Here is a 24062-nt window from a genome sequence, read left to right on the forward strand (position 1 = left end):
ACAGTTCTCTCTATCTCTTTATCTTTACTGCTACCTCTGACTAACGTTTATAACCTTCCTTTGTTTTTCTTATATCATTTTTCTTTTTTTATCAATTGTTTTTGTATCGGCCATTCAATTGTATTTGTGTGCAGTACGCATAAAATTTGATTTGAATGTAATGACATGAGACTGGGGGGTATTCCATCAACGTCTCTAAAGGAAAATCCAGGCTTATTTTGATCAATTCGCAAGACTTATAAAAAAAAAAGAATCCTGGATTTTCCTTTAGCGACGTTGATGGAATACCCCCCAGTCAGGGTAGTTGGGGGTGTGTGTGTGTGTGTGTGTGTGTGTGTGTGTGTGTGTGTGTGTGGTGGTGGTGGTGTGTGTGTTGTGTGTGTGTGGTGGGGTGTGTGCGTGTGTGCGTGTGTGTGTGTTGGGGTGTGTGTGTGTGTGTGTGTGTACCAGAGAGGAGGTGATGGCGGTCATGGTGGGGTGTCTGTGTGTGTGTGTGTGTACCAGAGAGGAGGTGATGGCGGTCATGGTGGGGTGTGTGTGTGTGTGGTGGTGGTGGTGTGTGTGTGTCTGTGCGTGTGTGTGTGTGTCAGGGTTTCCGTTAGAAAGAATTCGGTGCCGGTCAACGTGTCCGGGAAGATTTCAATGTGTCGGAAATTCCGGTCATCATATTAAAATATAATATAGGTGTTTGTCGCGGTGATTAGCTGTTGTGTAGCCTATATAGGCCTATGCCATTTAATGTCTATTTCTCATCCGATACGATTAGATGCAAACTATATAATAATATAGGCTTTCATGATTCGCATGCGCTACTATGGCATATGTCCAGGGCTGCATGCGCGCCACACTGGGCAGCCTAGTCACCTTTGCTACTTTGAATTACGACTGTAGGCTACTTTAAGATGTTTATTTCAATTGCATTAATGGGATTTGAGTATGTAATTGGTAATTTTAAGTATGCCTAGTTCAGCTTTTGATGGCTATTTGAACGGACTGCATCGATCGATCAATGAACGGACTCCACATTACGTTAACTAAAGTGTGTTAAATAGTTTCACGACAGTAATGTAAGTTTTCTATATTCTCTTTCCAGTTTGACCCTTTTTATCAATAAAACAACGTCATTTCTATAACCAAGTCTCGCTGATTGGCAAGGCATTACGTCTAGCTGCCTGTCAAATCATACTTACTCGGACTCGGGAGTATGAGAATGAGGAGGATGTATCGGGGGGATACACACCCGTGGACTATTTCAACTTAGTGGCACAAATTAAACTCTAACACTATAGGTAGACTAAATTGAACTAAAATGATGGACATCGACTGAATAACTGAGTGGGGGGAAGACAGGTCACAAATGTGGAACAATTATAAAATTTAATACATAAAGATAAAACATACACAAATATATAACATTGATATCCCTACACTCAAATGTAGTGTGGTATTGTCAACCTAATCTAATCAATCCTAATCTAATGGTACCAGTAGCCCAGGTTGTCGATAGTAGCGCACGTGGAGATGGACGAATGTAGAGGAGGAAAGTTCAATGGAAACTCCCGGAGTAGAAGAGGTAGCCAGGAGGATGTTGTACTCTGAATCTCCTGACTCAGGGCTGGAACGGGCACGGCAGGCTCAATCAATGAACGGGGTTGAGATGGCTAGCGTCCTTTACTAGCCGCATCTCACGGCCCTCGGTGGTCATTCACTGTGCTCTAGCACATCCAAAACACGCAGAACAATAACCTTGACTCCTGTCACTGCAGTGGTTTTATTTAGACTAGATCAAACTAAATTAACTGACGAATTTCTCCCTCACAACTACTCCCGAAAGGTACCTTCACTCTCCGCAAACCACAAACTACTCGCGCCGTTGTGAGACAGGGTTGCCAGATGGGGCGGGTTACCGCCGAATGGGCTACTGGGTTTAGCGGTTATTTAGCGGACTAGTTAAGCTGTAAATTGTCAATCCCATCTGGCAACCCTGCCGCTGTTTGTTCATCGCGTAGGCTAGTCTACACATTAATAATCAAATAAAAAAATATAGCCTATATATTCGTCTTTTTTAATGTAGAAGGAATCAGAATATGTGAGAAATTAATTTTAGCAAATTGTATTCAAATTGTGCTTAGAGGGAATTATTTTCGTCGGACATTATGACCGAAGAGGTTTAAATATGTCGGACTTCAACAGATTTTACCGGACAAAGACCGGTAATTACCGGTTAACGGAAACCCAGGTGTGTGTGTGTGTACTAGAGAGGAGGTGATGGCGGTCATGGTGGTGTGTGTGTGTGTGTGTGTACCAGAGAGGAGGTGATGGCGGTCATGGTGGTGTGTGTGTGTGTGTGTGTACCAGAGAGGAGGTGATGGCGGTCATGGTGGGGTGTGTGTGTGTGTGTGTGTGTGTGTGTGTGTGTGTGTGTGTGTGTGTGTACCAGAGAGGAGGTGATGGCGGTCATGGTGGTGTGTGTGTGTGTGTGTGTGTGTGTACCAGAGAGGAGGTGATGGCGGTCATGGTGGTGTGTGTGTGTGTGTGTGTGTGTGTGTGTGTGTGTGTGTGTGTGTGTGTGTACCAGAGAGGAGGTGATGGCGGTCATGGTCGGCCCCATGCGGGTCTTCATGTTCATCTGCTTCAGCAGCTCAAGACACATGGTCAGGCACCGCAGCATGGTGTCTGGGTCTGTCTACACACACACACACACACACACACACACACACACACACACACACACACACACACACACACACACAGTTCATCCTAATTCCATAGATAACAGTTGTATTTAGACAAACATTCATTTAGACATACATTACTTTGAGTAACGTCTGCAGGGTGTGTGTGTGTGTGTGTGTGTGTGTGTGTGTGTGTGTTGGCGGGCGGTCGATCATGTGCAATCTTAAGGCGACATATCTGACGGGGAGCAATGACATGATGAATGTAACTGCCGCAGTCGCTGCATTTCTCCCTCTCTGTCTGTCTCTCCCTCCCTCCCTCCCTCTCTCTTCCTCTCTCTCTCTCTCTCCCTCCCTCTCTATCTCTCCCTCTCTGTCTCTCTCTCTCTCTCTCTCTCTCTCTGTCTGTCCCTCTCTCTATCTCCCCCCCCTCCCTCTCTCTCTGTCCCTCTCTCTCTCTCTGTCTGTCTGTCCCTCTCTCCCTCTCTCTCTCTCTCCCTCCCTCCCTCTCTCTCTCTCTGTCTCTCCCTTTCTCCCCCCTGTCTCTCTCTCTCTCCCTCTCTGCGGGGTGTGTGTCCATGCGTCCCTGCGTGCGTACCTTCTCCACGCGCGTGTCCTTGTCCGTCTGGCAGCTCTCCTGGGCCTCCAGCAGCAGGGCGGCCCAGTGCTCCTCCAGGCCCCGGACGGTCTCCTTCAGCTGGGCCGCGGCGCTGAAGTCCTGGGCCGCCACGCTCTCCTCCAGGCCCATCTTGGCCTCTATGATACGCACCTTCGCCTCCGCCAGCTGGACCACGCAGGGGGGGGAAAGAGAGGAGGAGAGAGATCATGAAACTTGCTGCTGCCCCACTCTCGTCAGGATCTGCTTAGATTCACCAAGGACACGTACCTTCACTTCATTTACTCTCTAGAGAGAGAGAGATAGAAGGAGAGAGAGAGAGAGAGAGAGAGAGAGAGAGAGAGAGAGAGAGAGAGAGAGAGAGAGAGAGAGAGAGAGAGAGAGAGAGAGAGAGGGAAGGGTTCAAAAAAAGAGGGAGCAAGAGGAAGAAGGAGTTGGGGTAGCAAAGCGCGCGGAGGGAGGGAGGGAGGGATGGATGGATGCAGGGAGGGATGGATGGAGGGATGGATGGATGGAGGGAAGGAGGGAGCATCAGCCTCTGTGTTGGTCTTGAACCTGGGTTCCGTTTAAACTCCTGCGTCTGTTCCAGGTTCATATCAGCAACCAGGTGAAATAGGCCTTGGTATCTGTTTATTTACAAGGCCTTGGTATCTGTTTATTTATAATAGGCCTTGGTATCTGTTTATTTATAATAGGCCTTGGTATCTGTTTATTTACAAGGCCTTGGTATCTGTTTATTTACAAGGCCTTGGTATCAGTTTATTTACAAGGCCTTGGTATCTGTTTATTTATAAGGCCTTGGTATCTGTTTATTTATAATAGGCCTTGGTATCTGTTTATTTACAAGGCCTTGGTATCTGTTTATTTATAAGGCCTTGGTATCTGTTTATTTATAATAGGCCTTGGTATCTGTTTATTTACAAGGCCTTGGTATCTGTTTATTTACAAGGCCTTGGTATCTGTTTATTTACAAGGCCTTGGTATCTGTTTATTTATAAGGCGCTACTTGGGAATTTGCCAATATTTGAAGTCAGAATATTGGCCCTTAACTCACCCGATCAAATAACTGGCTTACTCTAAAGGTCCCCAGTATGCGTACAGAGCATGGAAAGACTGCCTTCTTATTGGCTGCTCCACACTCCTGACTAGGGACCACTGCATATCTATCTGCACCTGCCTTGACTGGTCCATTGTGTTTTGTATTGTTGCACTGTGCATGTTTATGTGTTTACTGTGTTGCAGTGATCATCCTGGACACTCGGCCCACCCAACACGAGGGTCTCCCTCAGGTCCCAGAGATGAAATAAAGGCTTGAAATGAAATGAAATAAGCAACCACTTCCTTCACTAAAACCATCCGGTTTTTGAGCCGCAAATCTTTCTTTGGTTCTAGGTTCCTGGTTCTAGGTTCCCCTGGTTCTAGGTTGCTGATTCTAGGTTCCCCTGGTTCTAGGTTGCTGGTTCTAGGTTCCTGGTTCTAGGTTCCTGGTTCTCTCACCTTGACTTGTCTCCTGCGGAGCTCGTTCTCGCCCACAGGCTGGCTGACGGCCACGATGGGCTCCCTCACGTCAGAGATGATCGCAGCCACCTGGCGACCACACACACACACACACACACATTGTACCCTATGTCTGTGTGTGCGTGTGTGTGTGTGTGTGTGTGTGTGTGTGTGTGAGTGCGTGTGTGTGAGTGCGTGTGTGTGTGTGTGTGTGTGTGAGTGCGTGTGTGTGTGTGTGAGTGCGTGTGTGTGTGTGTGTGTGTGTGTGAGTGTGTGTGAGTGTGTGTGACTCACGGCCTGCGTGCGTCTCGTGTCGTCAGGGAACAGGCTTAGCAGCTTCTGGGTGAGGAGGGACACCAGGGAGGGGGGCGTCTCTGGGAGCCTCAACATCTCCTGCAGCACCGCCAGGACACACCTCCTGCAGCACAGCATCATGGGAACAGTAGTCAGAGTAGTGACGCAAAACAGGGCCAACTGCTAACTTCGTCAGTTCGTTCGCTAACGTTCGTTGTCACATTGTCCAGCAGTGTGGTGGACGCAGACCAGACCTACACAGTGACATACAGATCAGCTCTGACCCATCCCTCCCTCCTCCTCCTCTCTCACCTCTCTCCCTCCTCCTCCTCCCCTCTCACCTCCTCCTCCTCCCACCACCCTCCCTCCCTCTCTCCCTTCTCCTCCTCCTCCCCCCCCTCTCACCTCCCTCCCTCCTCGTTGGTGTCCAGACAGCCAGTCAGGTGGATGAGCTGTTGGGAGATGAACTCCTTTTTCATCACCATCTCCAGCTGGGTGAAGTCCGCTCGCTGCTCCTCCGACATCACTGGAACACCCTTCAGGTACCTGCATGGTTATAACATGGTTATAACACCTCCCTTCAGGTACCTGCATGGTTATAACATCTCCCTTCAGGTACCTGCATGGTTATAACATGGTTATAACACCACCATAGGCAGTTTTAGCCAGAGGACAGAGAGGTGACGGTGTGTTACCCAGACAGGTAGTCAGCGTAGGTGGCAGGGTGTGTTAGGGTGTGTTAAGGTGTATTAAGGTGTGTATTAAGGTGTGTTACCCAGACAGGTAGTCAGCGTAGATGGCAGGGTGTGTTAGGAGGTGTGTTAGGGTGTGTTAGGTGTGTGTATAGGTGTGTTACCCAGACAGGTAGTCAGCGTAGGTGTTAGGGTGTGTTAAGGTGTATATTAAGGTGTGTATTAAGGTGTGTTACCCAGACAGGTAGTCAGCGTAGGTGTTAGGGTGTGTTAGGAGGTGTGTTAGGGTGTGTTAGGTGAGTGTTAGGGTGTGTATTAAGGTGTGTTACGGTGTGTTACCCAGACAGGTAGTCAGCGTAGGTGTTAGGGTGTGTATTAAGGTGTATTAATGTGTATTAATGTGTATTAAGGTGTGTTACCCAGACAGGTAGTCAGCGTAGGTGTTAGGGTGTGTTAGGAGGTGTGTTAGGGTGTGTATTAAGGTGTGTATAGGTGTGTTACCCAGACAGGTAGTCAGCGTAGGTGGCAGCGTCAGGCAGCAGGCGCTCCAGCAGCTCCTCCCCCTGGTCTCCCTGGGCCTTCACATGCTCACACAGAGCCCTCCAGCACAGCACCCGCTCACAGCTCAGAGACTCCACCGGGATCAGCCTCCTACACACAGGGACAGGGACAGGGACAGGGACAGAGACACACACACACACACACACACACACACACAGGCACACACACACACACAGACACACACACACACACAAACGGACACACACACACACAGACACACACACACAGGGGGACATATACACACACACACACACACACACACAGGGACATAATACACACACAGACACACACACGGAGAGGGACACACAGACAGGGACACACACACACACACACAGGGAGACACACACAGAAAAAACACAATCACATCAGTAACTTTTAGTGTCATTCAATATGTATCTACAAGTGTATGTCTGTGTGTGTGTGTGTGTGTGTGTCCTCCAGTGTGTGTGTGTGTGTGTGTACCTGTCCCCCAGCCCTATGGCGTCCTCCAGCCGGCCCTGGGGGGGTGTGTGTGTGTGTGTGTGTACCTGTCCCCCAGCCCTATGGCGTCCTGCAGCGCCCCCTGGGGGGGGGAGGAGGACAGCAGGGCGCTCAGCGTGTCCAGGGCCGTCTGGCTGCAGTTCTCCACATCCAGCATGTGCAGCAGGTCCAACACGTCTCCCTGCAGCAGCCGCAGCCAGGCGGGCAGCAGGCAGGAGCGCACCACCTCCCTGACCGGCTCTGCACACACACACACACACACACACACACACACACACACACACGTTAGACAACATACAGCACCCTAAAGAGACGGTTAGAGCGTGGTTACTCTGGGGAGAACTATACTACACACAGAGACACACAGAGACACAGAGACACACAGAGACACAGAGGCATCCAGAGACACACAGAGACACACAGACACACACAGAGACACACAGAGACACAGAGACACAGAGGCATCCAGAGACACACAGAGACACACAGAGACACACAGAGACACACAGACACACAGAGACACAGAGGCATCCAGAGACACACAGAGACACACAGAGACACAGAGACACAGAGACACACAGAGACACAGAGGCATCCAGAGACACACAGATACACACAGAGACACACAGAGAGACATACAGACACACAGAGACACAGAGGCATCCAGAGACACACAGATACACACAGAGACACACAGAGACACAGAGACACACAGAGACACACAGGCATCCAGAGACACACAGATACACACAGAGACACACAGAGAGACATACAGACACACAGAGACACACAGAGACATACAGACACACAGAGACACAGAGGCATCCAGAGACACACAGAGACACACAGAGAGACCCAGAGAGACACAGAGACACACAGAGAGACATACAGACACACAGAGACACACAGAGAGACATACAGACACACAGAGACACAGAGGCATCCAGAGACACACAGATACACACAGAGACACACAGAGAGACATACAGACACACAGAGACACAGAGACACACAGAGACACACAGATACACACAGAGACACACAGAGAGACATACAGACACACAGAGACACACAGAGAGACATACAGACACACAGAGACACAGAGGCATCCAGAGACACACAGAGACACACAGAGAGACCCAGAGACATCCAGAGACACACAGAGACACAGAGACACCCAGACACACAGAGACACACAGAGACACCCAGACACACACAGAGACACCCAGACACACACAGAGACACACAGAGAGACACACACAGAGACACCAAGACATACACAGAGAGACACACAGACACACCCAGAGACACACAGAGAGACACACAGAGAGACACACAGACACCCAGAGACACACAGACCCAGATGAATGAATGAATGAATGAATGAATGGACTTTATTGTCATTGCTACAGTACAGGTACCAAACAACGAAATTTAGGAGGGGTGGCTCCCCTGGTGTTAGGAAAGGGAAAAAAAAAAAAACTTTTAGAAAAAGAATAAAATCACGAAGGTAAGGAGCTGGTTTACATAAATAAAGGCTATGTACACAATCCACTGTACTATACTGCACAGATAGTCAACTAGAGACACACAGAGACACACACACACACACACACAGTACCTGAGGAGTCGTGCAGGCCCTCCTGCAGCAGACTGACCCTCTGGGCGATGTGCAGAGCTTTGACGGGAACCTTCTCAGCCAGAACCTGAAACACACACACACAACCTCACTCTCCCTGACCCAGACTACCAACGCGCGTGCGTGTGTGTGTGTGTGTGTGTACCTCGTAGGCCAGCTTGCGGACGTTCTCCTTGACGTCCCTGGTGCGTGTGAGTATCTTGGGGAGGGTGAGGGGGATGGGGGTGATGGAGGACAGCACCGCACGACGCACCTCCGCGTTGGAGTCATTCTCCAGGATCAACATGTAGGCTGGAGGGAGGGAGGGAGGGAGGGTCAGTGTGTTTATAGTGTGTGTGTGTGTGAGTCATTCTCCAGGATCAACAGGTAGGCTAGGCAGGGAGAGAGGGAGGACATTATGTACCGGAATTATTTTCACCGGACATTATGACCGAAGAGGTTTAAATATGTCGGACTTCAACATATTTTACCGGACAAAGACCGGTAATTACCGGTTAACGGAAACCCTGAGTCAGTCAGTACCTTTAATGGTGGGACAGTCAGTCAGTACCTTTAATGGTGGGACAGTCAGTCAGTACCTTTAATGGTGGGACAGACAGACAGTACCTTTAATGGTGGGACAGACAGTCAATACCTTTAATGGTGAGACAGAGAGACAGTACCTTTAATGGTGGGACAGTCAGTCAGTACCTTTAATGGTGGGACAGTCAGTCAGTACCTTTAATGGTGGGACAGACAGACAGTACCTTTAATGGTGGGACAGACAGACAGTACCTTTAATGGTGGGACAGACAGACAGTACCTTTAATGGTGGGACAGTCAGTCAGTACCTTTAATGGTGGGACAGACAGACAGTACCTTTAATGGTGGGACAGACAGTCAGTACCTTTAATGGTGGGACAGACAGACAGTACCTTTAATGGTGGGACAGACAGACAGTACCTTTAATGGTGGGACAGACAGACAGTACCTTTAATGGTGGGACAGACAGACAGTACCTTTAATGGTGGGACAGACAGACAGTACCTTTAATGGTGGGACAGACAGTCAGTACCTTTAATGGTGGGACAGTCAGTCAGTACCTTTAATGGTGGGACAGACAGTCAGTACCTTTAATGGTGGGATAGACAGTCAGTACCTTTAATGGTGGGACAGACAGTCAGTACCTTTAACAGTCAGTCAGTACCTTTAATGGTAATACAGGCAGACAGTACCTTTAATGGTGGGACAGACAGACAGTACCTTTAATGGTGGGACAGACAGTACCTTTAATGGTGGGACAGACAGTCAGTACCTTTAATGGTGGGACAGTCAGTCAGTACCTTTAATGGTGGGACAGTCAGTCAGTACCTTTAATGGTGGGACAGACAGACAGTACCTTTAATGGTGGGACAGTCAGTCAGTACCTTTAATGGTGAGACAGTCGGTCAGTACCTTTAATGGTGGGACAGACAGTCAGTACCTTTAATGGTGGGACAGACAGTCAGTACCTTTAATGGTGGGACAGTCAGTCAGTACCTTTAATGGTGGGACAGACAGTCAGTACCTTTAATGGTGAGACAGTCAGTCAGTACCTTTAATGGTGGGACAGACAGTCAGTACCTTTAATGGTGGGACAGACAGTCAGTACCTTTAATGGTGGGACAGTCAGTCAGTACCTTTAATGGTGGGACAGACAGACATTACCTTTAATGGTGGGACAGACAGACAGTACCTTTAATGGTGGGACAGACAGACAGTACCTTTAATGGTGGGACAGTCAGTCAGTACCTTTAATGGTTGGACAGACAGTCAGTTCCTTTAATGGTGGGACAGACAGTCAGTACCTTTAATGGTGGGACAGACAGTCAGTACCTTTAATGGTGGGACAGACAGTCAGTACCTTTAATGGTGGGACAGACAGTCAGTACCTTTAATGGTGGGACAGACAGACAGTACCTTTAATGGTGGGACAGACAGACAGTACCTTTAATGGTGGGACAGACAGTCAGTACCTTTAATGGTGGGACAGACAGACAGTACCTTTAATGGTGGGACAGACAGACAGTACCTTTAATGGTGGGACAGACAGACATTACCTTTAATGGTGGGACAGACAGACAGTACCTTTAATGGTGGGACAGACAGTCAGTACCTTTAATGGTGGGATAGACAGACATTACCTTTAATGGTGGGACAGACAGACATTACCTTTAATGGTGGGACAGTCTGGGTTCTGGGGCTCCTGCAGGCGGGTCATGGCGAGCACGGCCTGGATGCGGATGTTGGGGAACTTGTCGGTGACGCGGACCAGCATGGCCTGGATGATGCTGTCGAACAGGTCGTCATCGATCACGGCGTTCGCCGCCATGCTGCCCAGCAGCTTTTTGATCAGCTGACACACGCGGAAACGCACCGCGCGGCTGTCGGCCTTGTGGGACTGAGGGGGCGGCCGGAGGGAGGGAGAGAGGGATGGAGGGAATGAGGGTGGGATGAGGGTGGAGAGTGAGAGGGAGGGAGGGGGGAGGGAGGGTGAGGGTGGGGGAGAGATGGAGTGAGGGAGGGATGAGGGTGGAGGGAGGGAGGGATGAGGGTGGAGAGAGAGAGGGAGGGAGGGGGGAGGGAGGGATGAGGGTGGAGAGTGAGAGGGAGGGAGGGGGGAGGGAGGGATGAGGGTGGGGGAGAGATGGAGTGAGGGAGGGATGAGGGTGGAGGGATGAGGGTGGAGAGAGAGAGGGAGGGAGGGGGGAGGGAGGGATGAGGGTGGGGGAGAGATGGAGTGAGGGAGGGATGAGGGTGGGGGAGAGATGGAGTGAGGGAGGGATGAGGGTGGGGGGGAGAGAGAGAACAGGGATGGAGAGAACGTTAAGAGAGAGAAGAAAAAAAAACAGGAAATCCTGAAACATCGCTGAGATATGTTCACCATGTAGTTCATAGTATTCTTGTTCAATATAGACCGCTGTGTGTGTGTGCGTGCGTTAGGGCTGTATGTGTGTGTGTTTGTGTGCGTGCGTTAGGGCTGTGTTTGTGTGTGTGCGTGCGTTAGGGCTGTGTTTGTGTGTGTGTGTGTGTGTGTGCGTTAGGGCTGTGTGTGTGTGTGTGTGTGTGTGTTTGTTAGGGCTGTGTGTGTGTGTGTGTGTGTGTGTGTGTGTCAGGGTTTCCGTTAGAAAAAATTGCCGCCGGACACCGTGTCCGGGAAGATTTCGATTTACCGGACAAACGTGATATATTCCGGTCATCATATTAAAATATAATATAGCTGTTTGTCGCGGTGATTACTGTTGTGTAGCGGCCTATATATGCCATTTAATGTCTATTTATCATCCGATACGATTAGATGCGAGCTATATAATATAACATGATTCGCATGCGCGCTATGCCATTATGTCCAGCGCTGAACGGGCGCCTCACTGGGAACTGAACAGACAGCATCGATCAATGAACGGACTCCACATTACGTTAACTGAAGTTTGTTAAATTGTTTGGGATTAATGTGAGTTTTCTATTTTCTCTTTCCAGTTTTACCCTTTTTTTTAATCAATAAAACAACGTCATTTCTATAACCAGGGGGGTGTTCCATCAACGTCGCTAAAGGAAAATCTAGGCTTATTTCGTTAAGTCTCGCGAGACTCTTAAAAAGATCCAGGCATATCTTGATAGATCTCGCGAGACTTGTCAAAATAAGCCTAGATTTTCCTTTAGCGACGTTGATGGAATACCCCCCAGGTCTCGCTGGTTGGGAAGGCATTTCGTTTAGCTGCCTGTCAAATCATACTTAATCGGACTCGGGAGTATGACAATGAGGAGAACATAACTGTTTATTGAGAAACGATTGATAGGCAGGCTGGGATACGTATATAAAGAAATACCACAATGTCTAGATGTATAACATTTTATTGAACAGTGCAAGCATGTAGGCTTCTGGCGTGACACGGCTAGCCTAATTTCCGTTCATATGCCTTTTATCAGATAAAATAAAATAGAATACAACTCTTTGAAAATAAATAGGCTTTAAATTAACTTGCAATGCGTATAGGCTAATTTCCGTTCGATGTTACAGCCGGCCTATGCCTTTTCTCAGATAGATAGGGGATAGCCCTGTAAGCTCATACGGGTCTGTATGTCATCCTGAAGACCGGCTGTTAGATCATATCGCTGAAGTTTGTCTCCATCTTAGTGTAAATGTTGTCCGTTTCGTTTGTTATCCTTGTTATTGTGCGATAAAGTTAAGGCGCTCCGCTTCGGGACACCATTTTCAGCTGAGCACCAAACACACACACACAACACTGCCCGAGAGAGAAGGACCCGCCCCCTTTAGTTAGCCGCTAACTAAAGGGGGCGGGTCCTTCTCTCTCGGGCAGTGTTGTGTGTGTATGAGTGTGTGTGTGTTTGGTGCTCAGCTGAAAATGGTGGCCCGAAGCCAATTTGAATACATAATGTGAACTTTAGCGAATTGTATTCAAATTGTGCTTAGAGGGAATTATTTTCACCGGACATTATGTCCGACGAGTTTTCAATTTGTCGGACTTCAACAAATTTTACCGGACAAAGACCGGTAATTACCGGTTAACGGAAACCCTGGTGTGTGTGTGTGTGCATTAGGGCTGTGTGTGTGTGTGTGTGTGGGGGGGGGGGGGTTAGGGCTGTGTGTGTGTTTGTGTGCGTGCGTTAGGGCTGTGTTTGTGTGTGTGCGTGCGTTAGGGCTGTGTGTGTACGTGTGTGTGTGTGCGCGTGCGTGCGTTAGGGCTGTGTTTGTGTGTGTGTGTGCGTTAGGGCTGTGTGTGTGTGTGTGTGTGTTTGTTAGGGCTGTGTGTGTGTGTGTGTGTGTGTGTGTGTGTGTGTGCATTAGGGCTGTGTGTGTGTGTGTGCGTTAGGGCTGTGTGTGTTGTGTTAAAATACCTCCAGCAGGAAGGTGAACATGTAGCTCAGGAAAGGGTGCTCCTCCTCCTCCTCATCATCGTCATCTCCCTCCTCCTCCTCCCCCCCCTCCTTCGGGGGAGACTGAAAGCTTGTGGCGAACATGGACACAAACCCGATGACGTGCTCCACCGCGGGCTCGCGCTCGTACACGATCATGGCATACTTCAGGTAGTGGATGAACTCCTGGTGGAACACCGTCTTGTCCTCCAGCTAGACAGCGTCAGGATGGTGAAAACAAAAACACATTATTTTAATTGGTTTTGTCAAGTGCAAAATAACAGCCTCCGCACACACTCCAAACTCAAAAAATGTAGTTTAGTTTCTGAAGAATGGAAGTGAAGAGTATCAATAGAGTGTTTTAATATAAATGCCTGAAGAAGAAGGTCTATGAACGAAAGCTTGCCCAATAAACTACGTTTTTTTGCACAGATTTGAGTGTTTGATGTAGGGATGCTCCGATTTATCGGCCACCGATTTAAATCGGCCGATTTCACTCCAAATGACTCGATCGGTGATCGGCAAAAATGGCCGATCGCAAAAGATCAGCCTTAAAACATGTAACGTTAGATATATAACGGAGCGATGTATTTCTACGGAAAGGCTGACTGACGCGGGGCTCATTCAATCTCCGCGTTCGTTATAGATACGCTTGCAGCAGCGGGTGGACTCCCGGTTCATTGAGTTTACGGTTAAAAGCATAACTTCTCGGGGTGTCAGCGCGGTGGTTCAGGGCTCAAAATGACCGTATACCGATGGTGAAGTTAGCAAAGGAGTATTGTGATTGTACCACCTCCATAGCCGGTGTTATTCACGGGCAAAGACGGTGCCCTTTGCGGGTTAATAACTGTAAGTTACCGTGGGTTAGGATAACAATTCAAACGTGTCCGGATAGGGGAGAGGACAGGGAATCCAAAACCATTTGAATGGTGTCGATACGACACTGCTATCACGGTCGACACAGCGCGGAGCGAATTCCCTGTTAAAACGATTCTCTCGCCCCGCTGTCAACGGGAGTTTCAACCAGCAGGCGCGGTGCTGCGAGCAGCAGCGTGTGAACTCCCGGTTCATTGAGTTTACGGTTAAAAGCATAACTTCTCGGGGTGTCAGCGTGGTGGTTAAGGGCTCAAAATGACCGTATACCGATGGTGAAGTTAGCAAAGGAGTATTGTGTTTGTACCACCTTCACAGCCGGTGTTATTCACGGGCAAAGACGGTGCATAATAGCGATTTTTTGTGTTATGCTTGTTGTAAATAAAAGTTCTATGATGCATTGAAATGACATTAAACTAAGATAATACGATGGTCTGCATAATTTTTCGAATCTTTATTAATAAGCTATTACAGAAACTGTAGTGACATTTTCCAAGAGCGAATGTGGTATTTAAAGATGGCGGTTAGCGAAGAAATCTATGAACATGGGATGACGATTTCCATTGACCAATCAACGGTGTGCAGCGTCACACGTCACACGCAGCCTGGCAAAAAGGTACCCTTCGGCCCTATGGTTCCTGCTCAGATTCAGATTCAGATAACGTTTATTGCCATTATGCATACACATATAGGAATTTGCTTCGGCATTACAGTAAGTGCGTTTATACTTTTTTCACATGTATACAAAAACAAATGCAAAAAACAGGACAACACAGGACAGACAACAGTGCATTGGATAGTGCAACATATATAAAGTGCAGTGCAGAGTTTTTACAGTGAGTCCAGTGCATATTCAGTCCTGGGCAGACTTGGGGGCGGGGGGGAGGGGGAAGCCAGAGTCATTTATCAGCCTGGCGGCTGAGGGGAAGAAACTGAGCCTGTGGCGGGCCTTCAGTGCCTTGGGCAGCCGCAACCTTCTTCCAGAGGGAAGCAGGGTGAGGAGGCCGTGGCCGGGGTGGAAGGGGTCGGCCATGCTCACGATGGGTAGCTAAAGAAGCGACCCGACCCGACCCAGGCCGACAAATGGAAAAGCGCCAAAGAAGCAGGCCAGCCCGGACTGACCGGGTCAGCCCTCTAGTGGAAAAGCCCCATAACTTTCAAGGATTTCAAGGACCCGTGGGAACCCTGCCTACCTTGCTGTAGCGGGCCTTGAGGCTGGCCACCAGCTCGGCTCTGTTGGTGTGGCCCTTCTGGGCCCGCTGGAACGCCTCTTTGATCTCCAGGTCTCCGTCTGTGGTCATCTTTAACTCTCCTGGACGAACACGTTACTTTTAAAAGCGTTGTCAGCCGTACAATGGTTTTCTCTGTGTACCACATGCACAAAAGAAGAGATTTGGTGAGGCTGCATTCTCATTTTATGCAGCCAGATTGTGGAATGCACTGCCAGTTTGCATTAGGGATGCAACCTCAGCACATGTTCAAGTCAAGACTAAAAACCCATATTTTTAATATTGCCTTAAAATGACTTTAAATGACATTAATGTTAGTTGATGAATCTATATATTTGTATGTAATGTACTGACTTGATTAAATCTTATAGTCATTCTTATATTATTTTGTTATTTTGTTAAAGCACTTTGAGCTGCAACGTTTGCAGGAAAAGTGCTATACAAATAAAGGTTATTATTATTATTATTATTATTATTATTATTATTATTATTATTATTATTATAGTGAGATTATATCCAAAGTCCAAAGCTGTTTTCTTACCGGCTAGATCGTCTCAACAACACAGTGGTTCCGGTACTACTGTTGGCTACTACCATCTAGCTAAAGTTAGGCTGTACTGCGAAGTAGTTTAAAGCTGCATAATTTCAGTTCACGGTATTGAAATATATATCATAACATACTTCTCTCGTGCAATACAACTACAGTCCTTCGATACCTTTGTCTGGGGGTGGGGGGACACTACAGATCTGTCTCTGGGGGTGGGGGGACACTACAGATCTGTCTCTGGGGGTGGGGGGACACTACAGATCTGTCTCTGGGGGTGGGGGGGACAGTGGGACACTACAGGGACGTTCGCTAATGTGTTTACACACACGTTTGGGTGGATGCGGCGCAGGAGGTAGAGCCGGGGTCTAATGATCGCAAGGTCGGCAGTTCGAACCCCGGCTGGCCACATGTCAGGTTGTCCTTGGGCAAGACACTGAATCCCAATTTGCTCCCAATGTAATGAGCGGGCCGACGCCTTGCATGGGTCGCTTGCCGCTATTTATGGATGTGTGTGTTAATGGGTGAATAATAATACTAATAATACTAATAATAATGTATAGCAAACGTAATGTCCTGCAAACGTTGCAGCTCAAAGTCCTTTAGAGAGGGGCCATTATTGTAAAGCGCTTTGGAATAAGGTGCTGTATAAGTCAGTCCATTTACACACAAGTTTGAAGTTTCCACTGAACTAAAGCAGCAGGGACATGACATGTGATTACAGGGTATATACAGGAATCTTGAGGTTAATTTGAAAGTGACAGTTGGATCTAAGTGACAGTTGGATCTAAGTGACAGTTGGATCTAAGTGACAGTTGGATCTAAGTGACAGTTGACACTAGAACAGCCGTGTCTATGTTACCTACTCAGGGCATATACAGGAATCTGGAGATTAATTTCAATACCTTTCTAAGACTTTTTAAAGACCTTGTCAATATTTTTCCAGACCTCACCGCCACTTGGAGTTGTAACCGTTGACATCAGTGACACCTTTAACTTAACAGTTTTAGTTTGCAACAGACTAGACCACTATCATACAACACAATGTTCAGGTTCATCTTCGTTTTTTAATAAAAACGAATAAATTCACTAAACTTTTACTCAAAGTTTTTAGGACTCAAACTCTTTGGACAGAGTCTAATTCAGAAAAATACCTATGAAATTCAAGACCTCATAAAATCGTGATAAGACTTTTTAATCCTTATTAAGGGTCTTGATTTTCCCAAAATTGATTTATCAACTTTTAATACTTTTCAAGACACCGCGGATACCCTGCCTACTCTCTGTAGCCTAGCAACCCTGAGAAGCCCCTCGTAGCTAGCCCTCTAGCGCCCCCCTCCCCTCCAGGCCGCCCGGGGTACTGCGGGCGAGGCAGCTAGCCAGGGTGGCTAACCCACTACTTACCACAGGGATGTTCGCTAAAGTGTTCACACGGTCAGTTTAACGTGAAACTAAGGCCTTGTCCACACTACACCGTGCGTTTTCCCTAAAAAAAGAATCGCGTCCACACAATCACAGTTGTAAAAAAACACCATCCACACAAAACCGCGAACATTGTTTAAACCGCGCCAAAAATAACCAATAGCGTCTGGCTGTGCCCCTTGGCGAATCAGAAGTCTATAAAACAGCTACCATTTCCGGTCCTATTATTATTATTATTCAAACTTCCTAAACCTTTTGAAACATATTATGTCTGTGTACATTAAAACTGTAGTCGTCATCACAAGTTAGAAAATGATATTGGGCCCCCAAATCAGTTTACAACTTGTAATTATATTACGATGTTTCTGTCAGTAAAGGTATGCAAGCAATGCAGGGTGCGTTCGTAAATCCGCTCTGAGAGCGCCGGAGCGCACACTGGGTTCAACGTCCCGTAATTTGATTGGACAAGAGGCATTCCATGAGTGCTGATCAGATTTCCAGGGCGAATTTACGAACGCAGCCGTAATATAGCTAGTTAACAGAAGACGGAAAGAAACGTCAGATTAGATATATAAACGGGTTATTTTGATAAACTGGACACATTTTGGGAATATATATGGTTACTTTCTCGCCTGAAAACATATTAAAACTTCATAAAATGACATGTTAACACTTAGAGGCAAAAGTACAGATGTTAGCCAATGGAGGTTTAAAATGGAGGATTTAAATTGTCTTAAGTAGCCTAATGCCTAATGGCGCATATATTCTTGACGTTCAAGCCGAAAACCCCGGTTTTCCCGTATACACCTCTCCGCTGAAACCCGAGTTTCTACAAAAGTTCACCCTGGCCGGAGTTCTCAAGAAAGCACTGTTTCAAACCGGGGAGAAAAACGTCCGGTAAAAAAAAAACAGGAGTAGTGTGTACAGGGCCTAAAGCAGTAACACGACATGTATGACTAACGTAACATCGTGTATAGGTTACATATATACTTATACACACATTAAGACACATTAAGACACATTAAGACATCGTTAATAAGTAAGATAATTCTTACTTTTGTTGACGACAAAAGCAGCTGTGTTGTTTCTCCGACCGGCCGCCTCTTTTTCAAATCTCAACGGTCTCTCAGCTCAGCTCTCGCGAGAGGTCGGAATCTCGCTGAGGGGCGTGTGCGCGCGCTGCCTCCTCCTCCTCGCGGCAGGTTCACAGCGCGTTGGAATAGGTGGACATAGCTCATAACTGTTTATAGATCATAACTGTTTATATCTCATAACTCAGCGTTTCCCAAACTGTGGGGCGCGCCCCCCTAGTGGGGCGCGGGGGTACTGCAGGGGGGGGCGCAGAAATAAATAAAAAAAAACTAATAAAAAAAAAAACTGGGAATACTGCTGCCTTTTGCAACATCGTACCTGTGTGAGATAGGCTTTTCTGCTGTTGCTGCTATCAAAAGCAAATACAGGTCGAAGTTGAACATTGAGAATGAACTGAGAGTGGCAGTCTCAAAACAACAACCCCGCTTTGAGAAGATTTGCAAGGCAAAGCAAGCACACACAAGTCATTGATCGTAATTGTGATAGGAATGTGTAGAGTAAGAATAGTGATGCAGTAGAAATTAGTTAATGTTGATATGTTGAATATTTCAGTGGCACAGGATCATTTGCCAAGCACTTATGTTCCTTTTCAACCCATAATAAAATATAAAACTATAGTTGGATATATGTGTCTTGTTATTATTAGAAGAGAAAATGTAATGTTTGTACAACTTTATACAATTAATTATATCAATCTAGGTGGGGACCGGGTTAGGGGGGGCTCGAAAATATTTCCAATTACCCAAGGGGGGCCTGATTGAAAAAGTTTGGGAACCGCTGTCATAACTGTATATACCTCTATACTGATGTTTACAACACTACCTCTGTCTGCACATACTGTATATTACATAGTTACTTATCACTACCATTCTTGTTCTATGTATATTATGCCCTTTATATCACTATTTGCACTTCTGGTTAGATGCTAAACTGCATTTCGTCGTATAGTATTTGTACTCTGCGATGACAATAAAGTGTAATCTAATCTAATGATAGATCAAAAGAACATCATATCTGTCAAGTTATGTGTTGGTTTTCTGTGCTTCCCCTAACTTGAAAGGGCTTTGACCGTTTGACCAGAGTTTCACTGGGACTCCACTCTTTCTGCATCCAATGACCAGACAGCAATTATCTTTCTCCTTTTATTTTGGACTTAATTTGGTCTCTTTTTCATCAGAATTACAAGTAGTAGCAGTAGTAGTAGGTGGTAGGTAGTAGTAGTAAAATATAGCGGCTAAGAAACAATATGAAATAATTTACAATGCAATAAAACATTCCAAAATTATGTACCGCCCCTTTAACTACACCATGAACTGAACTTGATATCAAACACCCAACAGCAACCAATTGGCTATCAAACAAATCCAAGATATCAAACAAACAACAACACACATCCAAGTCATCTCACCGTCAGCCACTCTGGGGGGTATTCCATCAATGTCGCTAAAGGAAAATCCTGGCTTATTTTTGATAACTCTCGCGAGACCTATCAGAATATGCCTGGATATTTTTAGGAACTCTCGCGAGACTTGTCAGACTAAACCTGGATTTAACAGTTGGTTTGAGCACAGCACTGCAATAATAGGCAAATGTTCCTACCACAGTGTGTTTGTTGAACTGAATCCTCAACTGTGGAACTGCAGACTAATAGTCTAGCAGCAAGTCCTCAAAAAAGGCTTTAGTTTTCGAGATACCCCTACCCGAGGTAGAGCAAATGACAACAATTATTTTTCTTATCTTTAGGGTCTCCCATTAATGAAATTGATTGTTGTCAAATTTTATTTTTGGGGAAAATATGTTTTTTTGGTTGTTCTTTAGAGCTACCCCAATCCCTGAAAAAGAGCCAAATTAGACCAGGCCGAATATGGGGAAGGTGACAAAAAAGCCCATAACTTGAGAATGATCACTCCTTTCCTCTTCAGATTTGCTGAGGTATGAACCAGGTGGTTGTCCTACATCACCAAATAGTCAGACAACTATTTACCTAAATAAATACTGAATTATAGTCCTGTAAACTTAGCTTTAGTTTAGACGGAAATTGTACTTTTTGGTGACAGGAACATAGGACTCCATCACTTTTCTCTAATTTATCAGAAAAACAGAAATCCCTGAAAAATATATCATTACTGAATTGTCTAAGGTGCTATTGAACAATAACCAGTAGTTGTATGGAAATATCTCATACAGTTCTATTGCAAATGAGATTTCTTTAGACATAGGCCTACCTCTTCTCTGATACAGTCAAATTCCGAATGGGGGATAAGTGGCATAATAGCCTATAAGTTAAGAATGCTCACTCTGATGGTCATCATATTTGGAGAGGGAAATACCAGGTGGCTGAACTACATCACCAAATAGTCAGAATAAGAGTAACCCAATAAAATAAAGTTTATTAGTTCTAAATTGCAAGCCTCTAAAACATAGGTGTAAATAGTACAGGTTTTATTAAAACTGGAACCGTAATTCAAAGTACAGTATAGAAATAATTTTGAAGCTTGACAGTGGAACACTCTCTGCCACTCTGGTTTGAGTGACAGCTGCATGTTTCAAAACTGTGTAGCCAACTGGGCAGCAGCAGCCATAACAATCTCCATCTCAGAGGGAGAGGGGCTGTGGATTGACAGTTCTGTTCAGATTATCACCAATCTAATGACAGATAACAGGTAACACATATGTCCAACTATGATATTAATATGTTGTTGAATATGTTGATAGATTTGTGAGCTTTTAAACCATAGTGCAGGCATTCTGATCTAGGCAGAGGCTAGCAGAGCCCAGCTTACAAGGACTCAGAACCATACTGAACGTTGCTCAAGGACGAGATGATGAAGTTCATAAGAGACTATCGCCCCACTCAGATGACATACTGTCCTTCAAGGTCAAGGTTTCATATCACAGGTCATGTCGGGCCAGTTATTCAAGCACACATAACTATACGCCTACAACCAGTGATCAAGAACCACCCCAGGATCAGTAAAAGACTTAGACTGTCCAGAGACACTAGATTTGACATCCGTAGCTAGTGTTTCATTTGCAGCCAATGTTTCAATTGCAGCCAGAAAGTCACAAAGAGAGAAGGCCTGACCCCTATATGTACCGGTACAGGTGAAAGTACAAGGTCAAAGGTCCTCAACGCAGCCTCAGAGAGGTTTGATGAAATAATACATCACCGTATGCTGACCTATGAAGATCTTTTTGCCTATGATGCAAAGTATCACAGAAGTTGCCTAGGACACTATCTTTCAGAAAGGAACATTCTAGCAGCTAGAAACAAACATTTAACAGAAAAGAAGTTAAATGAACATGAAAGAGCTTTCATTGAGCTAACTGAAGAATTAACTAAGACAGTTTTTTCAAAGCATATGACTGTCACAACACTGAGTGCTGTAACTGAGAGCTATAAAGGAAAACTGAGTACAGCTACAGAACCAACAATGTATAAATCCTGGAAACTCAAAGAAAAGATGAACCAGCATTATGGGGATAAACTCATCTTCATTGAACGTCCTGGAAAATCTGATCTGATCTGTTCTGGTGCCATGACTGTTGGCCATGCAATGAGAGAAGCTTCTCTCCTCAGAGAAAACATAACAGAAGACAGGGAGACAATGCCTCCACAGAGAACAGAGACCCTCACTGACACTCAAATCCTCCACCAGGCTGCAGGTATATTGAGGAAAACTATGGAAAAGGTTGAGCATGAGCCTCAATTCTACATAAGCAGTGACAAGCTTTCCCTTCTCCAGTGCAGTGAATATGTGCCAAACACTCTGTATGATTTTGTGAACTGGTGTGTCAATGCAGGTGCATTTAAAAATGTGCAGACCTGTGATGAGGACCCAGCTCTGAAGAATAACACAAGTGTTATAACCTTTTGCCATGATCTAATTGCACAGTGCTGCAGCAGGCGTACACCTATCACACTAGGACTTGGGATTATGATCCATCATGAGTTTGGCAGCAAGGCCCTTATCAACAAGCTACACATGATGGGTCATTGTGTGTCGTATGATGAAGTGCGTCAATTTCTCACATCAGTAGCAGCAGATCAATAACAGAGAAGCAAAGGTGTTTACATTCCAAATGGACTGACAAGAACCACAGAACATGGGATAATTGATGCAGCCATTGACAACTTTGACCAGAATGAAGAGACGCTGGATGGCAAAAATACAACAGATTCCATGGCAATTGTTGTATACAGAAGAGGTGATGTTGCCACAGCACACAACCCCATCCTGAGAATCCCAGAGAGATCTCTCCATGCCCTGGACAGCTGTGATTTGGATAATGAAGAGGTTCAGAGGTAAATATTATAGACCAACTATCTGCCAGACACATGCAATACTTGATTAAAATGGCTCTGATATACTGTATGTTAATGCAATATAATCCAATATTAAAATGTAAAATGTGTAATGTGCACTGGAGGCTTCAAGTTTCACATTACACTTGTGTAAGTCAGACTAGCATGTGTCCAATATTCAAGTTACACATTATTTGTGAGGTCACACATCATAATCTAAGGAATCTGGAGTGTTGTTGTTTGTAAGGGCATTTTGTTAAAGATTGAATTATATGACAAAAGATGCCTAATGACTTGTTCTTGAATTTCAGATACATCAAGCCAGGTAGGCGATCTGAACCACCAGCAGTTCTACCACAGGTCCTCAAATCAGACAGCACAAAAGCTCAGGCAGCAGAAGGCCAAGACTTACTTTGGAAGGTGAGCCGTATCATGAAAGAAGAAGACCAGAGAATCCCAGGATGGTCTGCATTCAATGCCTATGTATCCACGTCAGACATCCCATTAACAACAGTACAATATATGCCCTTCATAAGAGCTTCACCATCAGACCTATCTACAATCTATACAGCTCTTTTGCAGCTCACACAGCTTGCTCAAGAACTGGGACAGAGGCATATACTTGTAACTGCTGACCTTGCCATCTACAGCAAAGCACAGCAAATTCTGTGGAGCAAACCTGAAGCTTTGGATGGCAAGATCACCATGAGAATTGGAGGAATGCACGTCACCATGGCCTTTCTGGCAAGCATTGGGAAGGTGTATGCAGACGGGGGCCTCTTTGACATGATAACCGAGTCTGGAGTCTATGCTGACGCAACAGCTCGGCAGATGCTTCAGGGGAAACAACTGACAAGAGGTGTGAGGAGCATCAAGGTTGTTTCAGAGGCTCTGTTCAGGCTCTTCTGGATGGCACTGGTCTCCTGGCTGAACAAAAAAGGCCAGAGTCCATTGTCTGCTGAACAAGAACACCTCCTGCGAGATGTGCAGCATGCCTTTCATGGCGACGACCAGGTCTCTGCCAGACAGTTCTTAAGTGAAGTGGAGACAGACCTTCCTGAACTGAGGAGAAGAATACAACAGTTTTCAGAGAGGGGAGTTCAACAATCAGCAACTTTTAAGTACTGGCTGAATTTCCTCAAAGGGGCTGATCTCTTACTCAGAATGCTACGATCAGAGCGTGAAGCTAACTTTGACCTTCATCTCAACTGCATGTCTGAAGCAATACCATGGTTCCGGCTGCTGG

General features: G+C 46.1%; 1 pseudogene across 1 annotated transcript in view; it reads right to left on the reverse strand.

Annotated features, from left to right (window-relative positions):
• The window catches only part of LOC308149914 (condensin complex subunit 3-like), a 22609-nt pseudogene extending 7085 nt beyond the window's left edge, over positions 1–15524 (reverse strand). Inside the window, exons 1-12 of the transcript in view lie at positions 15417–15524; positions 13333–13563; positions 10645–10873; positions 8600–8745; positions 8437–8521; positions 6863–7055; positions 6276–6425; positions 5488–5628; positions 5083–5206; positions 4789–4878; positions 3274–3459; positions 2576–2686 (exon numbers count right to left, since the gene is read on the reverse strand). The product of the transcript in view is annotated as a condensin complex subunit 3-like (transcript). The remainder of the gene's footprint in view (positions 1–2575; positions 2687–3273; positions 3460–4788; positions 4879–5082; positions 5207–5487; positions 5629–6275; positions 6426–6862; positions 7056–8436; positions 8522–8599; positions 8746–10644; positions 10874–13332; positions 13564–15416) is intronic.
• Between the last annotated feature and the right edge of the window lie 8538 nt (positions 15525–24062).

Source organism: Nansenia antarctica (genome assembly GCF_963989245.1).
Source record: "Nansenia antarctica genome assembly, chromosome: 2".
Classification (NCBI taxonomy): domain Eukaryota; kingdom Metazoa; phylum Chordata; class Actinopteri; order Argentiniformes; family Microstomatidae; genus Nansenia; species Nansenia antarctica.